Raw genomic sequence first — 21,919 nt, 5'->3', positions numbered from 1 at the left:
TTTGAGTATCTCCAAGGACAGAGACTCCACAACCTCTCTGGGCAACTTGTGCCGGTGTTTGAGTACCCTCACAGTAAAATAATAAAAAAAAAGAAGCAGCCAAGAAAAAACAACCAACCAAAATCTCCCAGAACAACAAACTCCCCCCTCCCCCACACCACTATTTCAAAAGCTGACCATATATTGCAATCTTTCTTCCACTCAAAGAAAAATAATTTACAAACCGAGTGACTATTTATTAAGCATATGCAAATAAGAGTACCTAGGCGCCTGCATATATGCAACTCTCTTCTGTATTTACTTAAGTATTTCAATAGGAAATGGTCAATTCAGATAAAATCTTTTATCTCCAGTTATATCCTAGGGCAGGACAAAAACAACACAGGAATATGTATCAGTATACATTTCAACACAGAAAACATTAAAAACAGATGCACTCCGTATTGTCTTGAGAATAGCAACTGTAAATTCTGCCCAGCTGAAATATATTTAGTGTAAAATTTTGTGATATTCTATTCAATATATGAAATTCTATTACCATACACATTAATTTTCAAATATACTTATTATGATTGGGTGCAGAGCATATCCTAGATAACACATCAAGTGCAATACCTATAATTCTGTATCTAGAAAGGATTTCATACATTCCATTTTGAATGAAAGTATGGGCAGAACCATGGTTTATGCATGCCACATTTCCCTAGAATACAGGAAAAGAACAGTTTTCAACAAAGAAAAATAGGTGAAACCCTGCTCTTAGAAAACATGCCATTTTTTTTCTTAAGTTTTTAGATGGAGTAAAAGAAAATGTCATTTTAAAGTGTCAGCTGACAGTTTGCCAGCAATGCTGTAAACACAAGGCTCATGTTTATTGAGCAAAACAGCAATCTCTCTTTCTTAAAATCTTTACTTTTTTGGTAGTTGTCCTCCTCCACCTCCCTTGAGGCCCTGGAATATGTGACTTTCCTGTGCTTTGAACAGGTCTGCATTTAGAAGATCTAAGAAAGATCACGTTTCCTCAGTAGTGTCATTTCAGGGAGCTTGGCTGAAGGCTTTTCAAAAGAGAAAAGTAGGCACTCAATTCCCACTGATTTTCTGTGGCATATATTCTCAGGAAAACCTTAGCTCTTGCCTGTACTTTCTAGCAATAGCTGCTTTATATACTCTAAGTCTTTTCTTTACCTATTGCTGCAGATAGTCCTCATCACTTGAACACCCACAATGATTTTCTCTGACTACTTGTGTGTAAAGGTTATAATAAATTTCACCTGTTCAAATCCAGCACTCTGACATTTGTTGTTGCCAAAAAGTTCAAATGTCTTTTCAGCCAGTAATAATATTGGTGTCAGCTGCCAGGTCCTTTCCTTTGTGAACTTTTGCCCATTTAAACTAATGGTGTCTTATTTGTTTTATGACTGTTTTTTTTTCTAGTAGCTGCTCTTCTGTGAAGCCTTCTCTTGGCTATGTAAGTCATACACCAATCTGGAGGACACCTGCTTTTTAGTACTTGCTGCCAGACTTATTTGAAAAGTCAGATCTCCACTAAGCACATCAAACACTCTGGTCTCACTAGATCAGAAACACTGTGAGTTGTTTAAGAATGTGGCTTGAAATTATACATAATCTGGTCTAGATGCAGGTGGCTGCCAAAAGGGGAAATCCTGCTCCCCCTACCCCCCAGCCCATGAGCTGAATGCTCTTTCCTTCCCCTCACTTCCATTTGGAAGCCAAGACCCTGAGGCCCCCCCCGGCTGAATCTGTTCAGTGAGCTGCTCCAATGGACGACTCATTTCTTCCCCCATCAAGAAATGAATGATGTTTGCTGAACTGACACCCCGACACGCTAGACCTAATGTAAGGGAGAGGGAACTCCAGGACAGGAGTGAACGGAAGATGACAGGAGCACCTTTCTCTTCTGGTGGCAACGAGCAGTGGGCAGGTAGATCAGATGACATAAAATGTCAAGCAGCGAGTACATGAGCAACAGGTAAGACAATAAGTCAAGACACAGAGTTGAAGACAAAAATGAGAATCAGCTGATATGTAGGCATAATGCAATTTCTTGTAAAATATTTCAGCAAAGAAAGATGGCATAGTTTAGAAAGATTAATTCAACAGAGAATGTTCTGAGCTTTGAACCTCCATCCCAACCGGGGTTTTCTTAGATAGAGTAAGATCTAAGTAGCTTCAAGATGAATTAGAACATTATTTTCCACGACTATTCATAACCTACTTTTCACAGACTGAGCTTTACTCTTAAGTATTGCAGAATACAGAGTCTCAAAAGGGCAGATAGGGGAAATGTAGAATACGTTTGGCAAATTGCCATATGGGAGATAAATGTCTACATGCAAAAGCATAGGTGAAGGCAAGGGTTAGTGCAATGAATAGAAAATATATTAAAAACACAAAGCAAAAAGGAAGCAATAAACTATGTGTGGAAATTATAGTGTCAGGGTCAGCATCTAATGTTTGTTGATGTTAACGATTAATTATAAATTTGAAAAAAAGTAATTTTAGATTAGGTAAGAATTCACAGAAATTAGTTTTCATAGTGACTATCATCTGATGATCTGAAATTGTTTGGCAAGTAGTAAGGAATTAAGATGCATGTATGATTTGACTGTTTAGGGAATATTCATATACACATTTCAATGAGAAGAAATGAAATACCGACCAGAATGTGACATGCCCAAGAAAATTCTGTGACAGAACCAGAAATAAAGCCCAAACCACTTGCCTCTTGAAGACATATACAAATTCAAGCAGTTGTATGACAGGCAATAACATCTACATGATTAAATATTTCGGCATATTGATTGGTGAAGGACAAAATTCCTAATTGTTTAGAGAACCTTCTCCTGGACAACTGCATCACTGACTTATATGTTACATATTATTAACAATAGTTTGGTCCAAGAAGATGCATATAATAATCTCTGTGCTATAGAGACTGATGGTCTACCAAACATGTTCAACAAACTATTCTATGTTCTTAATAGAGCAGCAACCTGGACAAGGAAAGTAAGCCTCGAGGATGAAGAAACAGGCTAGAGCCTGACTTTGGCTATAATAATTTAACCATACTAAAACCCCTAAAACTGTATCAGATAAATTCCAACAAGCAAAGACATCTTAGCTTAGGTTTCAGTGACATGGAAGTCAAAGACAATGTTCCCGTAAACTAACAGATCAAGATCTTTCAATTCTTATGACTAACTAACAGAGAATCATGAGAAAACTCTGCCCTATGACACAAGAGCAAAACCAAGCTGTATGGGAATTGGTGTGGATAGAATGGGAACCAAAGGAGAACAAACAGAAGCAGCACATTATAATTTTCTTTAGTACAGCTATCACTGCACAAACAGCAAAAGCAAACTGAGCATTTAGTGAGACTGGCCATAAGGGCTAGCAGGTAGTAGAGTGAACCACCAACCTACAGGCAAGTCAGAGTACAGGTTACATGAAGTGATATGAAAAAAACAATAGTTGATTAAATGAGTCAGATCTTTTTGTTTTACCCTATGAACTGTGTATGCCATAAACATGCATACCCAGTTCTAGAGACTCCATGAGCAAGCACTGGGGGATTATGGTTCCAAAGCAGCCTTGATGAAACTAAAAAATGGTTGATGAGTTTTCAGTATAAGGTATATCCCAAATGAGGATGGATTCAACTCCCAAGTTGTATCTGGTAGTAATACTGTACTATAGCAAATAAAATAACAGTAATAATAATTTACATTTCTATATACTCCCCTTAAAGGCATCTGAAACTGGCTACTGTTAGAGAACAGATGTAGGACTAAATGGCATGTGTCCAATATAGATGAAAAACCTGATTCTCGACTGCTACATTTATATGACGAGAAAAAAACAAAGAAAAAATAGAAATGAGGAAAACCAGATTTTCACTGTGATATTTAGGTGGGTACAGGAAGACACCAGTAATTTATACTAGGACGACATTATCAAAAGCCTAAATTGCACAAAAAAGTAAAGTTAAGCAAGCAGATCACAGAATATGACTGCCTACAACTTCTCTGAGTTGGTCCGTATCTTGACTTAGGTGCAAATATCCCAAGAGCTACTCTAGCTTTTACCAGTTGTCCATCAGTACTAAGAGTTTCAGAAATTCGAATAACTTCTCCTTGCCCTTCACATTTTAGTCACAGAAGGCAGGTGCTGTCATGATATCTGGAAAATATTATCTTCAGAAAAGGTGTTCCCAAGGAAGGATCTAAAGCTACTGAATGTATAGCCACTTTATGTTGCCAAAGCAGTTCAAAGTGACAGTAGTCACTATGTTACTTCCCAGGGAAAAAGAAACTTACTGAAGAGAAAGTTGAGGTTTTCAGTCAAGAAAGCCCAGTCAAGTTTACCACTTGTAACCTAGAACTCCTGGAGAACTAACACAATCCTCATAAGTCAAAAAATGAAGAGGCTGTCTTCACAGGAGAGAGAAAAACATCCCAAGTCTGTACCATTTGATTTATACTTGCAAAGGAAAGCTGAGCCAGTAATATGTGTAAACAGGGGTTGAGCTGATGTGTTGCTTTTCTCCTCTTCCATTCTGGGAAATGACTGTGGGTGATCCCTCTTCTTTCTTTACCTCCCACTGTCTCTTCCTCCTCCACCAGAAAAAAAAAAGAAAAAAAAAAAAAAAAAAGTTTGCCAGTAGACAGTGTGAATACCAGCTGAAACACCTGCATGCCAGACACATACAGCTGTCCTCTCCCATGCCTCTTGCTGACAAGGCATCTGTGCTGCACACCACACACACCAGTTCGCATGCTGTAGGTAAGCAGACTGTTAGTATTATTACTCCCACTGCTCTTGTACAGTTCCCTTTACCATCCTCCACAGCCTGAAGAGGGGAACTTCTCCATGATGTATAGCAGCCCAGCAAAAATGCTCTGTATAACCCAAAGCAATGACTTCAAATTCTCTAACAGTACAATCACCACATCATTCTGTTGTTGAGTTACAGGGCAGCATGAAGGTAGAGCCCTCCTCTGAACAGGAAATACAAACATTTATAAGGTTAAAATTGGGGCTAATCCTCTAGTACAGAACTCCCTCACTCCATTTTCACAAATTTCTGTGCTTAGATAACAGCATCACTGCGCTTTCTTCACATCTGTTCTTCTTGGTTGTGCAAGAATCAGGAATAAACTAAGCACGGCAGAAAGTCTTCCACCTTGAGATTTCTCACCTTACTTCAGACGATCCAGAAAACTGGTCAGGAAGGATAAACTTCAAATCAGAGTAAAGCAAAAATTTCAAACCTCTGTGTCTTAAGACTATGAAGTAGAACTGTATGAATAACTTCTTTCAGATCCTGTCTAAAGGGAAAAGGGATTTTTAAAAACGGTTTCTGATTAACAATTTATTTTCAGGGGTTTCATTTGACAAGATACAACTGTTTTGGAATTCATTACAACAGAAGAAGTACTACTCATACACAAGTTTGTTTCAAAATGCAAAACTGAAATATATTTGCCTACATAGATAACATATTTCAATTGATGCCCAAATCTGACTTTCCGTAAATACAAATATTGCATGATTTTTACTTATAAATATTATTGGGGAAAAAAATGGTCTAAATTACAAAATTGCAAAACACTTGTAGTGCTTTTTCACTTCAATTACTTCTGTTCTGTGGGTTGTAAGGATTTATAGAAAATGATGCCTGTGTGCAGAAATATGATTTAGTTATTTCTAACATTTGTAATCTAGATCTTAGAAATTTAGTTACAATATAACTCTACAAGACTACGAGACAAAATGCAAAGACATACATGTAAGGTATTGTTATTTACATAAACTCTTTTAAATTTTAGTTTTTCCCATTTTCCAAAACTTAAGAGACAAAACATGGCCACATTTGCTTTGTCAGATATTTGATACTAAAAGGACATAATACATGATACACTTGATTTTTTTTTCTTCCTTCCTCTACATGCTTGCCAATAATTCAATAACTAAAGTAAATACTAACACCAAATCTTGCTTTCAGTTATACTGAATTGCCTTGTACTTACTGGAGATGACGAAGATCTAACTGTGGGAGGATGGAAGGAATCTGGAATGTCAGTTCCTAGAGCTGTGTATCTTTTTTTTCCCCTCATTTTTTTCTAGATCTCTTTTTAAAAGGTGTGCTCACCATTTTCAGACAACAAAGAAACAAAACCACTATCTAAGTGTTTGTGATTAACTTTTAATGTTCCACTGGTTTTCATACACAGCATGAAGACAGACATTAGTGCTGGGAACACAGAGTTTCTAAATACTTTTTAAAGATGACAAACACCTTAATTTTTTTTCTCTCAGTACAGGTGGTAGTGATTGTTTTGCTTTTAATATATTAATGTGAAGACACAGTTACCTATCAGTAGGCAAATAGACACAGAGTACATTAACCTGCCCTTAAAAATCAGAAAAATCAAGTAAAACTGGTGGCAGTGTTGCCATAATAAAACAGACTGATTTCCATTTCTTCCCAATGAAGAATATTATGTTTTTGCCATTCCCCTGAGTAACAATGGAGGCAAGCTCCTAATTTAGACCACAGTTTCATCCTTTAAATCAGAGACAGTAGTGTAACTAGTCTCAAGCAATGATGCTTAGATGTTGTCCAAACCTGTTCTCCTTTATAATTTTAAGCAATATATAAAGCAAAACAGTATTAGAAAGTCACGTTAACATGAAGAAAAGTAGTAGATGGGAAAATGTAAACAATAAGACCCATAAAACTCACGAACAAACCAGTACATTTTGAATTGCTCTTTGGTAACTGATGAAAAAAAAGTGTTATGAGGCAAATCCTTCACTGGGTCACTCACTGGGGAGACTGGTAAAAATAAATTGCACAGCTCTAATTTTCCTAGCAGCTTCCATGCTATTCTTTGAAACTGAGTAAGAAACCCTTGGCCTAATCCCAAGAGCCAATCTATAGTAAATAGTGCACACTTAATGCCTAAGTTCCTTTTTAGCACCATTCAGACAGTGACTTCAGCCACACAGCTTAGTCATAGCAGACATTTTTGTGGTGAAAGCATTAAACCCACATGCAGCTCTCTTTCTGTGGCCACTGGGGGTCATGCTCCTTTCCCATTAGCTGAATAAATCATAAAGTCTGCACAGACCACACAAGAAGCAAGGCTAGCAAGCCACAGGCAGTGCCTACAGCCTGCTATTTCTTTTCAGAATTAAAAAAAAAAAAAAAAAAAAGGAATAAAAGAAAAACAGGAGAGAAACACAGCAAAACAGCCTAGCTTTAAGAAATTATTTGCTTTTCTTTAATTTGACCTCTTTGAAGTCCACAGAGATTTGTTTGTTTGTTTGTCTTTTAACCCAGGCAGCTACAGTGAAGAAGAAAAGCAGAGAAAAATAAAAAGAGCAACATGCAATTTCTTTGTTCTATGCTGCAACAGCAGAAGGTAAAAAATCCTGGTAGGCTGTTAAATAATAGAGGCTGTCATACAATATATGACCTCATCAAATATCCACAGAAAAAAAAAAATAGATGTTGATAGATAATACATAATAAAGGACTGAACAAGGAATCAAAATAGTGCATAATATTTTTCACATCAAATGATTTATTTAGCCAATGAATATGACAGTAACTGAGCAAGGTCTGGAAGTCTAGAGGTTGGTTCAAGTTCCCATCAATCAGGAAACCAGATAAGAAGGAATTTTAAACATAGCCATTAGCATGCAACTAATGAACATGAAAAAGATATGCACAGCTCATTATGCTAAGGAGCATTTCTTTAAAATGTACCAAACTGAAATATTTTAAGGAGTGCACTGAACTTTAGGGAGACTTTACATAACAGCTTGATTGGCAACTAGAACATGCCCCGTTTCTCAAAGAACCCAGATGGGGCGAGCGGGGGGAGTGGGTGGGAGGGTAGCTTTTCAAACTATGTTCTGTTCCATGATCCCCTCTAGATCGTTTGGACATGCAGTGTTTAGAAAATAACATTTACATGCTTCACTGTCTACATGCTGAAAAACTTTTTTGAGCAGGGAGAACAGCTGAATCAAAGATTGCTGGGTCTATTTATGCACTGTCAGCTGAACCTTTGTTTGCTATCCTATTCTGTGTTGGCATTTTTGGTGCAATCTAGGATATTTTTTTAGCACAACAAAAAAGCACACCAAGAAAAAAAAAAAACAAAAAACAAAAAACAAAAAACCAAAAAGCCCAAAGGACAATAGAACAAAAAAAAAAAAAAGAGGAAATAAAAGAAAATAAGCACCAGCTAGGGTCAGGTAGGCTTAGACAAGAGTTTTGAAAGCTCTTTCAATCAGCTCTACCAGTAATCCTATATTCTTACCTGCAATATAACTTACTCTTTAGCTATTATAGTCCTCCTGAGCAAAGACAGATAATCATGTTGAATTGTGACAAATTATATGGTGGTTTTGAGATGTGAGCAAGCACTCACAAGGGAGTAGAGCAAGACCACTTAAATCCATTTCATTTGTGACTTAATATTGTGGGTTAAAACTTGTGTGACCTTTGCCAAAGACATCTCATATATGTGCAGGAGAAAAATCAAATCCAAAGTCTCTAAAGATTCCTAGCAATAAGATATACAGTTTCTGACAGGTCACCCAAGGCACAGACTGAATTTTATCATGGAATTCTTACTGATGGATTAAGTACCACTTTAACCAGAATAACAATAAATAAAAATGCCTCAGTGGAAAAAAGTAGAACTGTGTAAAATTTAGGATTTCACTCATTCCAGTGGAACAGCTAGCTTTTAACATCTTCATACATGTATTTTCCACACCAGTTAAAGTAGAAGACATTCTTAGATAGCTCAAAAGATCTTGAATACTTGAGATTTCAAACTAATGCAGTTACCAAAAGAAGCTGAGTGAAGCACAACTCCCTTCTGGCCATTATAAAACAAATTTTTAACCTTTTCCTCAGGCAAAACTTGTGTTGATCTCACTGGGGGATTTGCTCAAGTGAGGACAGCAATATTAAACTCCACTAGCAGCAAAAACCAAGGATACCACTTCAATAATTTTAAAATTAAAACCATATAAATATACTTGTTTTGTCCAAATGTGTATGAACATTAGCAACATAAAACATTTCATAGGCCCGTGTAATACAAGGATAGCTACAGATTCAAACTTGGCTACTTTCAAAGCACCCTTACTAGTGACAAGCAATCACAATGCAAATATTGTGAGGCTAAATTCTCTCTCCAAAATCTGGCATGGGTACATGCTCTCCAGAATCTGGCACGAGCCCAGGATAGGGTAATGCAATATGGGTAAGGTAAGGGAAGAAAGGCTTTCTCAAAGCAAGCAGAAGGGAAGCTAAAAGGTTCAGGTGAGGGTGAAAAGGACAGTCTTCCCTTCTCCTTTTCCCCCTCTACCTGAGTGCCGTACTAAGGAAAGAGTGACCATGGCTCAGTCAAAGCTTTCAATTGAGTTTAGCTCTGCCATTCCCAGAATAGAGAAATTCTCATGTATTTTTGCCCTTGTGTAAACAAAGAGAAGGGGAAATGGTTTAATCCTTAATAATATGTGCTACCAGCAACACAGTATGAGGCCTCTGTCCTCAGATGTACTGATGAGAAAAACAGACAAATGTTTGAGACACTAACCAGAGCAATCACATTGATTCCCATTGTATACCATTATTTCTACCATTGCAAATGAATTTAAGATTCAGGATGTTTAAATGGAAAAATAGTATCTGACAGCTTATCGTCCATCAACAGCAAAACACAATCATACAAATCCTAGTAGACAGAAGTTTTCCTGAGTAAATATGAGGGTTTCCATCCTCATTGATCAAATGCCGTGAACAGTGTACGTGCATTAAAACTCACATCTTTATGCAGTGCAAACCAAGCACAATATGTTCTATGAAAGATATGAGCACCTCTCATACCAGTAATGGCTGAGAGAGCTGGGGCTGCATAGCTTAGAGAAGGCTCGCGGCGGGGGTGGGCGTGTTTGTCCTATCAATGTGTAGAAATACCTGGTGGGAGGGCACAAAGAAGACAGCCAGGTTCTTTACTGCAGTGCCCAGTGACAGGAGAATGGGCACATGCTGACATGCAAGAGATTCCCTCTGAACATCAGGAAACACGGTTTTACTCTATGGGTGACCAAGCGCAGGCACAGGATGCCCAGAGAGGCTGTGGAGCCTCCCTCCTTGGAGATACTCAACACCCATCTGGACATGGTTCTGGACAACTGGCTCTAGGTGGCCCTGCTTAAGCCCTGGGTTGGACCAGATGCCCTCCAGAGGTCCCTTCCAACCTCAACCATTCTGTTATTATGTTGATTAAAAAAACCCTGAAATTTTCAAATTTCCAGGTTGAACTTGTGATATTAAATATCTTTCCACTTTCAGGCAAAAAATTCTAGACAAAACCATAGTATTACTAATTGTGCTGAAGAAATATGAAGGAGTGTACTGCCACGTTTTGCATGAATTGGGTAAGTCAGTCATGAAAGGTTCATGTTTTCTGTATTTTTAAATAAGAGATTAAAAGAGTGCATAGTTTTTACAGTATGATATGAAAATCAGCTGACTCTGCAACAACACTTCAATATAAGAAGAATGTTGCTCACTCTGTAATTCTGTATTGAGACTAGGTGTACATTAAAATTCAAGTACTCTGGACTACTACCTCATCACTATTTTTCAACGTACACAAGCACACGCACATAAAATACAGCCTCCCTTTCCAGAAGAGGTCTTATAAAAACAAAAGAGTAAAGCTAGGGGTGTGGTTATGATGAGACAGTACCAGTGACTGCTGTCTTAAAGATACCTATTCCACGCAGAACTTGTGATATCCAAGATAAGGAGTATCTCATGGTAACCAGCTTCTCTATCGTGCCCAATTGCTTAATTACTCTTCTGCTTCCTTCCCCTGCATCTTCACCACCCCTCAATGTTACAACAATAAGAATTTGTTTTTCATCTTACTCTCAAAATCTGTGGGTCTTACTAACTGGTGAGTTGAAACATTTAGGAAAATTGTTGAAATTGTTCACAAAATTGTAAGTAGGTATATTCACAAAATATAGGTGTATTCTTTTGTTATTACATAACTATTTAGAACCGATGGGCAGTATCCACAGATAACGTGCACAGTGCTTCCACTTGTTTCACAGGAAATTATTGAGGACACAAGGAACATATAGAGCTGTGAAGTGCCGTTTGCCTATATCCCATCAGTTAAGATTAAACCTTAAAATTTATTATCACAATGAGTGATTACTTTATACAGTCTTGAATCCAAATGCTACTAGAGCTATATAAAGAGGCTCATACCTTGGTATACAACGGTAGATTAGGACTTGTTAAAACAAGGCTAGGTTTGGTTACATTAGATATTTGTCAAAAGGTAGAAAGTGTTAAGATTTTTAAAAATGTTTCTTCAAAAACGCAATACAATTGGATTCATTCTGTTTCTAAGAATACTGCTGTAGACTAGATTCTGAGACTGTTATTCAGGAGTTAAAGGTATTTATACAAATATTCCTAATTTTGAAAATGCTGCTAGAAGAACTACTTATTGAAAATACAGCAGACTGTTTTTTTTAAATGTCAAATTTAAAATACTGTACCAGTTGGTCAAATATTTTGCTAGAGAAACAATACATGAAATAAGCCATCTCCCTGAAATTATCATAAGAAATCCTATCTGTGTAAAACATACTTATCTCTTTATTTATCAATAGGGGTATTGACACAAACTTAAGAGACAGTTTCTGCTGTGTCTTATTATGAATTGTTGCTGCTGCAACCCCTCTCCCATTTTAAATCACTTTACTTAGAATGATATACATTTTGAGCATTGGAGTATATTTGTAAAACTAGTAGTTGTGGTAACAAGACGAGGTTTACATGTCTGTCCACATCAGCACCATGTACTCAAGATGGATTTCAGCTGCCAAAAAGGTCAATCCAAACTGCTTGCACAAACCTGTCTTTATGCTCCTGTTTATTATGCTCCCATGTAGTAGATGTCTCGTGCACTAAAACAGTGCAGCCATATGTCAACATCTCTCTGGTGGTTCCGAATGTTCTAAACAAGAGCGAGGGTGCACTGAACCTCCCATGTAAACTTTATACAACAGATTCAGCAGAACTGTAATTATTTACAAAATGATGGCATGAGAAATCTCTGGATTTATATCTCACTTTAAAGTAATAGGGATTGTGTCCACATAATTCTTCAGTTCATGGTAGGTTTTTAATTTACTTTCTTATTTTTGGTATCATAAGATACAACTCAGCACTCTTTAAAAATCAATGTCATTATTTTTTAAGTTACTAATGTCTTTCTAAAAAGCACTTGTCTCTCTATTCTTTTTTTTTTTTTTCTTTTAATAAAGACACTCCATTTAATTACAGGTGAACTTTCATGTTGAGTTATTGGCACTACATGACTGTTGTGTCTTGGACTCCAGTTATTCCCTGCATAGAAAGGAGTAGGTAAACATGGAGAGCATAGAATTCACTCATCTGCAGAGGTTAAGTACAAAGCATGATTGGTAGGTAAATTCCACTGAACTCAATTTTCAAGCTTCTCTCAAAGCCTGACGTATTTGTCATTATGTCAGGTCCTCAACTGAAAAACAAATGATTATGCCTTTTCCATTGTTCTTTATAGACAGATTGAGCAGAACAGCAGATAGAGTCAGGTCTACCTGAAACAAATTGTGCTCAGGGATTCTGATTCCAGCTGATACCAGTTCTACATTATACCTGGCCAGTCCTCCCATGCTCTGAACTTAAAATTTATCCCTGTCTCAGACTTATTCCTTCTTACTGTTGCCATCTTCTTTTAAATATTTTTTCCTCTCCCCCTAAACAGTATATGTGCAATGAATCAAGTTGTTTCTGTAAGATCAGACGACTGACTACGTAAATAAGACACCTTGGTTTTTAACTTAATTATACCTCTTCTACAGATAGCCACAATGTTTATGAACATTTGCATCAACTGCTTTTCAGTTACTTTCACATTTTCATGTGCAATTAACATATATTTTAAGTCATTCCTACATAATATGTATTGAATCACCATTACTCCATGTACAAAAGTCTTCAGTTGTTTTTGTCGCAAAGCTAATATATAATAAAATAATAATGATTATTTGTAATACAGTGCTTCTTGTCTTAGGATCTCCAATAATTGAGTATAATGAAGTATTTATTATTTCTAGTTCAGGACAAGCAAACAGTGTTAAATGGCTTCTCCAAAATCCAGGGCTTATGGTCCTCTGCTCCAGCCACTCTCCTACTACAGTTTGTTATTTCTCGATGCTGGTGGGCCTCTTGCCTGACTTTAAGACAGTTAAATAATGTAATTAAACAATTAAGGTGATTGTCCTTAAATGATCAATTAAGACAGAATTCTAAACATGCTTCCTCATTTGGAATTTAGCCTACTTTCTATCTCCTTCTGTGTATCAAAGACAATGCAACTAGGCTAAATCCTGAAATCACTGCAGTTCTTATATTATATGGTTTATACTAAGCTTATATGAGTGCTATGTGGTAAGTGTTATTTTCTTAGGGCTTGGGAAAAATTACATCTACACAGCCAATCAATGCAGCCAACAGATGCACTGAGTTAATGTGAAGAAAGGATAATTTTTATTTCTTGCTGTATTATATAGATATAGATAGATATATATGTTACTTTCCTCAATACCTGGCAAATCTAACAAGTTCTAGAGTTGCAATGAATGTCCATGTTCAGCCTCTGAATTCTTCTGAAATAACCTTCACAGGCTTACTTAGAATACTCCTTGTTAATTACATTTGGACTGGGACAATAAAAACCAAAGCCAGCAATAGCACAGTTACTATACCTGTATTTAAATAATTACCAGGCAGAACTGAGCTGATAGAAATAGAGAGGCTACAGGGATTTTGTGATATGTAAATAAAACTGGCATGTCTAAAACATGTTTCATCTCTAATTGCAAATATTGCAATTTAATTTAGAAGGAATAATATTTAAATAAAAGATTACCCACTTAAACAAGTTTTCTCTCCAAGCCTCCCACTCTCAGTTTTAAGTCACTCTGTTTAGATCCTTTGCAGAACTGGTGTCTTTCTTTACTACTTTCATTCCGTATCATAAACATTCAGTGTTATTACAGACATCATGGTATCAAACTCCAGATAGCCTGATGTTTTAGGGGAAAAAATTAGACTATTTAAAGTGATTATGACTTTCCACTTGATAGTTTAACATTCTACAATCATTACTGAGTCTGCAGGCACTGTTAACCTGTTCTGGTGAGACAAACATGTCTTTTCTAATGTTTACTGAGATATTGTAAATTACTTAACGTACAGCAGAGTACGTTTTTCTCAGTTAATCTAGATCTGATCCCTGAGGGGCTATTTATTACATATGTATACAACCTGTCTGTAGAAGTGAAGTTAATGTAATATGACACAAGTAGCACACATTGTTTAAATGTGTTCCAGAAAGTTAGCAAATTTAGTTAAAAGAATACTTACATGCTCTTCTCCCTGGAAAACAATGAGGAAAAAGGTTCTAAATATTAAACACTGCTGTTCACTGTAGGTGGCCAATTAATACACTGTATCCAAGCTGGAACAAATCCTTCAAATATATACATAAAGCATATAATCTCTTATCTGCTTAGGCATTATCAAATTTTTAACAAATCCTAGTAACTTCAAACACAGCTTTAATGGGATGTAGTACTAAAACATGCAAAGTAAAGAACAGAGTTTTTAAGAACATAATCTGTTTTAGAATGTTTCAAGAGAACAGCTTTGAAATGCAATTATAATCTTAACCCATGAGTAAATGTGTGCCATCTTGCAGAATTATGTTACATGAATTAATACATATAGAAAAAGATAGCCTCATGTTCCTAACACCTATTACAATTTTAAAATGGGGGTTTAGACAGAAGTATCTTGAGGTGGTTCTAAAGGGTAGCTGTGTTTGAACACAGGAGCACATTTATGGTTACAAGTTTGGTCCCTGTAAATGTTTTATTTGATGATGAGAGAGAGAGCACTTACTTGAGAGAAAATTCTAGCAGTATTTTACAACTATTCTAGCCCTGATAAATAGTCATAACATAGTTCAATAGAATCTATCTGTACTTTTGGACCTTTACCACACTAACTTAAAGTTAACACAATCCATCTTTTTCTCAGGATGCAAAAAGGTCAGTGTGTGGCTTGCTGCTTCCTCAGACTGTCTCAGCTTTCCCTTACACATATAGTGAAATCTCTTATTCCAAAGGATACACTTCAAGTTTCCTTTGTGTATGCAGAACACGAGTTTTTCACAGTGGTTTGGTCTCTTTTTGTTCTGGTATACAGTTCCCTTGTCTGCACAACTGACATGAATGAGACTTATTTTGAAAATAGCAATGTGAGTTTAAAATCTGTTCTATTCCTTTGAGGACAAAGTGACAAACTGTTTCAGGTCATAAAATCATAGAATCACTTAGGTTGGAAAAGACCTTTAAGAAGATCAGTATGTTCCGTACAGATAGGCACAGTTTAGACTCACTGCTTTTAATTCTGAGACAAAAATTATTACCTGGTAGATTAAATTTCCCCAAATATGTTTCAATTCTCAGTTAAGAAAAGAAATGGACTGTATGCATGTGATGCAAGCGTTGTACTTTCATATAGTAAGCAAACCTTTAGACTATTTACAGACCACCCTGTTAAAGAACGTCAATGAACTCAGTGAAGATGCTCTTTCTAGTGCTTTGATGAAAAAAGGAAAATCAAAAGCAGTGGGGCTTGGCCATATATGGTAACTGTTCAAGGTGTGATTTTGATCTTTACTCGGTGAACAGCCATGGTCAGATGCAAAAAAAAGATGCAGAAATATAAATTAAATTTAGGTAGAATTTAGGCAATCATGAAAAGGCTACTCAGCTACCATGAAATATAATCAAACTCTAAAAGTGCCCCAGTTTTAATTTTTAAGTCCTGAGTGCCTTCATTGCTGCTTTCATGCCTGCATTGGAGCATACCAGTTACCACAGAGCAGAACAGCTCAGACCTTAGTTCCTGCATCAGCACCAGCATCCCAAGGAACTCTGACAATGCAGTTTGTAGACACTCTAGATCAGGTTCCAAAACCAATGCAATAGTTTCTACAGCTTCTCTTTCTTTTTAAGATATGGCCAAGGGTTAGGCTACCACTTATTTTTATTAACAGTTCAGGATTTGCAGAATCCTCCACACATAAAGGCGATAGAATTTCAGCTCCTACCTCTGCCTAAAAGGATTCCAATCTTGATTGCTCACTTGCAAGGGAAGTTAGCATTGCAGGGTGGAAAAGAAAGACATGTCTACGTGTGGAGAGCAACAAGAATCATTGTGCTGAAGCTATTCTTGAAAAGTCAAGGTTTTCAAGGGTTTTGTTCTAAGACTACAACACAACGGGAAAATGTGAAGAACTGGAGTTTTGACTCATGCTTCAAGAACAGTTTTTACAATTTACATGGAAAAAAATAATTAATAAATCTATAAACAGATGATTGTTGTACTGGTAAGGTCCTAGGTTTCCTGGTGCTTGACTGAAGGCTTCATCACCAAGTATGACAAGTGTGTTCATACTTGTATCAAGCAGTTAATCTATAGTAGCTAAGAGTCAAAAGAAAAGTTAGTGTCCCTCTATCCCTCCCAGCCAAGTATGGCCTATATTAATTCATAGCAGAGGATAGGTTTGAGTCCTCTAAAATGGAAGAAGTACTCTGTACTTCCCATGCACAGTGTGCGAGCACTAAGATTAGACATTTTATGGTTTGGAGGTGGTCATGGCCACTGGAAGATTTAAAAAAAAAAAAAAAAGAAAAAAGAAAACAAAAAAACTACTGAACTGAACTTTACTCTGTGAAGACTTAGGAAGTTATATTGGGAGAGGGACCTCTGCTGCAAAGTTCTAACAGAAGAAAGAGGTTACTTCTGAAACATCTTATGGCAGGATTGAGCATTCACCTCTGCCTTCACCACACTCTACTGAATAACCAGATGCTCCGTGACTCTGGTGCCTTCCAAGGCCTTTCTCTCTCTATACATAGTACTACTGTTTTATTAAGTCTACTGTGCCAGCCACATATATAAAATTACACATTGCATATCATCAGAATAGCAGTATGGAGTAGTGAGCTCTGGCCACTTTTTAGACCTGGCCCTCAGTGTGGAGTGACACTGTTTGTACCTTAATATCTTTGTGTTTTTCAAAACATAGCATAACCAGTTTAGATTTGTAAGCATCAAGCTATCGTTTACTATATATTTCCTGGTTTTAGCACAACTTGAAGTTCTTTTTTTCCTAATGAATAGTATCCTGAACAGGAGAGGAAGAAGAGCTTAAAGTGAAGCTAGTTGTTTCCTCTTCAAATTAACAAGTAAGTTGTTTTAATTTTTATTTTTTTTTCTAGAAAGATTATACTATTTGTTCCATGTTGTACTACACAACATGCTGATTTAAACCATATTTATTACAAACCTGATTTACATAGCTTTCTACATCTACAATAGCACTTGATCTAAACAAGAATAATGGGGATGTCAAGTATCCAAACAGAAGTAATTCCTTTTGTAGTCAGTATGAAGCAGTGAAAACGAAGAATTCTGCAAGGAATCTATATTAGTTTAGGGGTGCCTCTAAAATACATACAAGACTACAGATTTGGAAACAGGATCTCGATCCAAATAGCAGTGAGTTTAACCAAAAGACCCCCCACGAAACAGGGCCAATTCAGTAGGTTTTGAATCAGGTCCTATTATCTTTACAGTGATTTGAATGTTCTTTTTCATGTTAACAGAAGATGACAAGTATACTCAGGCTCAACATTGTAAACACTTATTCCTAGTTCCAGTAAAGTCACTGCAAGTTCTACTAACCTGAAAAATGTATTTATGTGAAAACTTTTTTCCATAGCTTCAGCACTATAACCACTGAAGTTTATGAGTCAACGTTTTATTAGCAGTGTTTGACTAATGGCTAAATCCTTGTATCAATGGCATATACAACAAGGGTTATTTTATCAAAATATTCCTACATTATATGGCTGTTTTCCTTTGAAGAATTCAAAATAAAATATAAGTATTTATAAGATCTTTTTTTTAGAAATGGAGGTACTAAAGAATAGAGAGAAAGCAATTTTCTTAGTATCGCACAAGAAGCAAGGAGCAGATTATTAGGCCACAACAAATTGCAATCGTCCTGTCTGATCTCATGAATAACACTGGTCAAGGGCTCTCCAAAGTTTATCGTGCTTAAAATAAAGCAAATCATCCAGAAATAAATGGGTAGAAGTAAGAAATAAAAATATAATTTAAAAATGTACAGTGACAGATAATCTATCACAACTGTTCATTTTGTGAACTATTCCAAAGGTTAATTACCTTCTCTCCTCAAAATAACACCTTAGTTGAAGTCAAAATTTTTCTAGTTAAGCTATCATTTGCACTGACTTCTAACTTTGCCTGATAGAATGAAGACCTCTTTAGTAAAAGATTTCTGTTCCACATATACATACTTATATGGATGAAAATGCAAGAATAGAATTTAAGTTTTCTGACTGATTGGCAGTAAGCCACTGTCACTATAGTCCCCCAGGACATCCTCCCACAACTATAGCTAAGTATAGTTTCACATTCACTTTTGAAAATAATGCAGCATACGTATTACTTTAGTATAAAATTAATGACATACAGAAAGCACAATGTATCTTTACAACAAATTAATTTGGATTGTATTGAAGTTTCAAGGGAATAAAAAAAAGGCATCTTACCTCAACTTCTCTGTGGGCCTTTATCTTCATCAATTTGTTTTCCTTAAATTGTTGCCAAACTCTTAACATTTACCTATACAGGATATTTATTTGTAAATTAACTATTTGTTATTAACTATATGGACTACATAAATCTACCTTTTAATAAAGCAAGACAAGAATCTTCTAGTATTCAGTTGTGCTATAGCGTATCGCCACAAAAAAATTGAAAATTGCATAGCAAATCTCTGGCCTATATAGGTTAGTATATGACATGATACTAAGTTGCCTCATTGCAACTTCTATCCCAGTCCCTCTCCTCCCGTTTGAGATGGCTAGAGGTAGACCATTAAGTCTGATCAATCCCAGATGATATAAATTCCCCAGATCTACCAATGCTACAAGCATGAAGAATAAATTGAACAGTCTAATCTTAATGATAGCATAGTCTAGAAATCAAAATTTGTCTGTAAATTAATAAATCAAGTTTGTGTTTTATGTCAACATTGGATCAATATACTTAATGAATACATATCACTATGGTACACATATTAATTTTCTGAAAAAATTTTACCGACTTCCTGAAGGCTGTAAAGCAGAGACGATCCTGCTTCACAGTATAGAAGAGAGTGAATTTATATCTGAAGAACAGCCATCTTTTTTTAATTTTCTGAGGTGCTCTCTGCTCAAGAAAATTCAGAGAAAACAACAAACATCCAAGAACTTGGTCTGCAATTTACCTCAAGAAATCCAATCCATATACATGCTAAATTATAATTGATTGTGTTCTTTTCACATTTACATCTAGTTTTTCTTGTAAAGGTGTAGATGGTCCATTCCTTCCAAAATTAGGAAAAGAAGTTCAAATATAACACGAACAGGTCTGTTTGGTGCTCTGCCAGCACTTATTCTAAACAGTTAACATGATACGGACTACTTAAAGATACTTATTTAAAGTACACAGTCACCTTACTTAAATCATGTTAGAATTAACCATAAGTTGCATTCCATAGTGAGAAAAAGATTAATAAGTGTGAAAACAAAATCATGTTTCTCCAGTTAGCCTCTTGTCAACTCTGTAGGTCTAGATGATATCAAGATGCTTTAGAGAGAACCAAGCACTCCAACTGAATAACTGGTAAGGTATTTGTTTTATCAAAAGCTGCACACACAAAACGGTTTGAAACTTCACCACCCAGAACAAATACTTAGGTCCTAACGGGTTTGTTTTTCTTCGTTTTCATTTTCTAAGAGTAATAAAGACCTTGGGGCAGGGCATTTCCTTTGGATTAATGACTGGCTGGGGTTAATGGCCAGGAGCTGTTCTTTGGGCCATCAACTCCTCTCAGCCGGTCATTAATCCCCAGGAAATGCTCTGTGCCTCAATCATTATTGCTTAATTTCAGTGCAAACAAACTACTGTGGCAGACAGCATGCTGTATGCTATCCCTTAAACACAAGCAACACAGATTCAGTTAATTTAATCAATTGTTTACACTATGGTCTATTTTCTGTAGCAAGAGGAAATCACGGATCTTTTGACTGTTCTATGAAATCTGTTGGTTGGTCTTGTGAACATTTGATAGACTGGACTATTTCTGCACAAGTTATTCTGCTTGTCACTGACGTTGTCACTGCTATTAACTGTAAACTGGATGGCCATTGCTCACTTTATTTCCTGGCAAAATTCAAATAAATGCCCTAAACATTATGTGCAAAACACATTTTCCAATAACAGTATTACCTACCCATGGACACACCTCATCTTAAGTATGAGCTTATTAAATTTTAACAATTTGACACATACTGACATTTACTGTACAATTTCAGGCGTGCCACTGAGTTATTAAATTATCAACAGTAAAATATAACATGGACTTTCTCCAGGCTTGTGCTATACAAATATTTACTAGAGCACAGGACTTTGTTATATTTCTCTAGTCTACTTGATAATCCCCTGATTAGACATCCACATGCTTGGTGGAGCCAAAGAAAAACTGTAAATGGTCAAAGGCAATGCAGCATATTTGTTTTTAAAGGCTAACTTTACAATAGTTTGACTTAAGAAAACTATTTAATCAAACTGGCCAACCTCATTGATTTCTCAGCTTTGGGATTATAACAAAAGGATTCAAAGAAGCTATTAGTCGTAAATGAAAGCCACTTTTACTACAGTTTTAAAAGCTGAAAACTTTAGGAATATAGATACTGCTAAATAATTGGGGCAATTATCCTCTGCCTTTCATGTGAAAAACTGAGTTAAAACTTCAAAATATAGACAGTAGGTAGGTCCTTATGATCAAAATAATTTATTCTTTTCCAAACCTTTACTCTTAATTCAAATACTAGTATAAGGATGATACTATGATGAAGTAAGTGGAATGGTGTAAGTGGAAGAAATGGAATATAAATTACCATTTTCAAGTACCTGGTGTATTCTTCACAGTTAGATGCATTTACCATGCATGAAACTCGTCTGTGGTATGAGAAGTGTCCACTACATCTTTCCTATGATTATTCACAGCATTACATTGTTGTGGTAGGCACCTCAGTGACTGTTTCTCTGAATCCAAGGGAGAGAGGCGATTAAGCTGTGAAGACAGCAACAAAGAAAGAGCTTGGGTAATAAAAATTCTTCATCATCATCATCTTGACTGGGCAGAACTCAAAGTACAAAACCTAAACAGATACCTAGACTGCATTTCCAAGCAAGTTTACCCACCTCACAGAAGCAATATGAATTCCTAGAAAAGATGCAGGAATATATGTTAGTATATTCTATTACTACTACTCTGCTGGAAGGAATTCAAACTCTAACAGTGTGCAACATGTCCATGAAGGGCCTGAAATGCTGCTAATAAACTTCAGTTGAAGGTAGAGGGGCAGGGAGGTCTCTTGCAGATTCTGTTTTGACAATGCCCTCTCTTTTTTCCCCTGAAAGACAGGGTATGTCTTAAGTTTTCTTTTATATGAGTCTGCAGTTTAGGAAGTTGTTTCAGGTAATTCTGTTCTTTCAGATGTTAATACATATAGGAGAAAAATAGCTCCACAAAGGGTTGCCCTATTTGTCTAGACTACAATACAGTAATGGGAACACATACAT

The 21,919-nt window shown here is 36.2% G+C and overlaps 1 long non-coding RNA gene across 1 annotated transcript in view; it reads right to left on the bottom strand.

Moving 5' to 3' along the window:
* The window catches only part of LOC122153801, a 132,283-nt gene that overhangs the window by 33,047 nt on the left and 77,317 nt on the right, over window positions 1-21,919 (bottom strand). Inside the window, exons 3-4 of the long non-coding RNA XR_006165682.1 lie at window positions 21,232-21,407; window positions 18,838-18,910 (exon numbers count right to left, since the gene is read on the bottom strand). This is a non-coding gene — a long non-coding RNA (uncharacterized LOC122153801). The remainder of the gene's footprint in view (window positions 1-18,837; window positions 18,911-21,231; window positions 21,408-21,919) is intronic.

Source organism: Tyto alba, unplaced genomic scaffold, assembly GCF_018691265.1.
Source record: "Tyto alba isolate M040663 unplaced genomic scaffold, T.alba_DEE_v4.0 Super-Scaffold_23, whole genome shotgun sequence".
Lineage (NCBI taxonomy): Eukaryota > Metazoa > Chordata > Aves > Strigiformes > Tytonidae > Tyto > Tyto alba.
The sequence above is the reverse complement of the archived record's forward strand: the minus strand, read 5'-3'. Positions and strand labels throughout refer to the sequence as shown.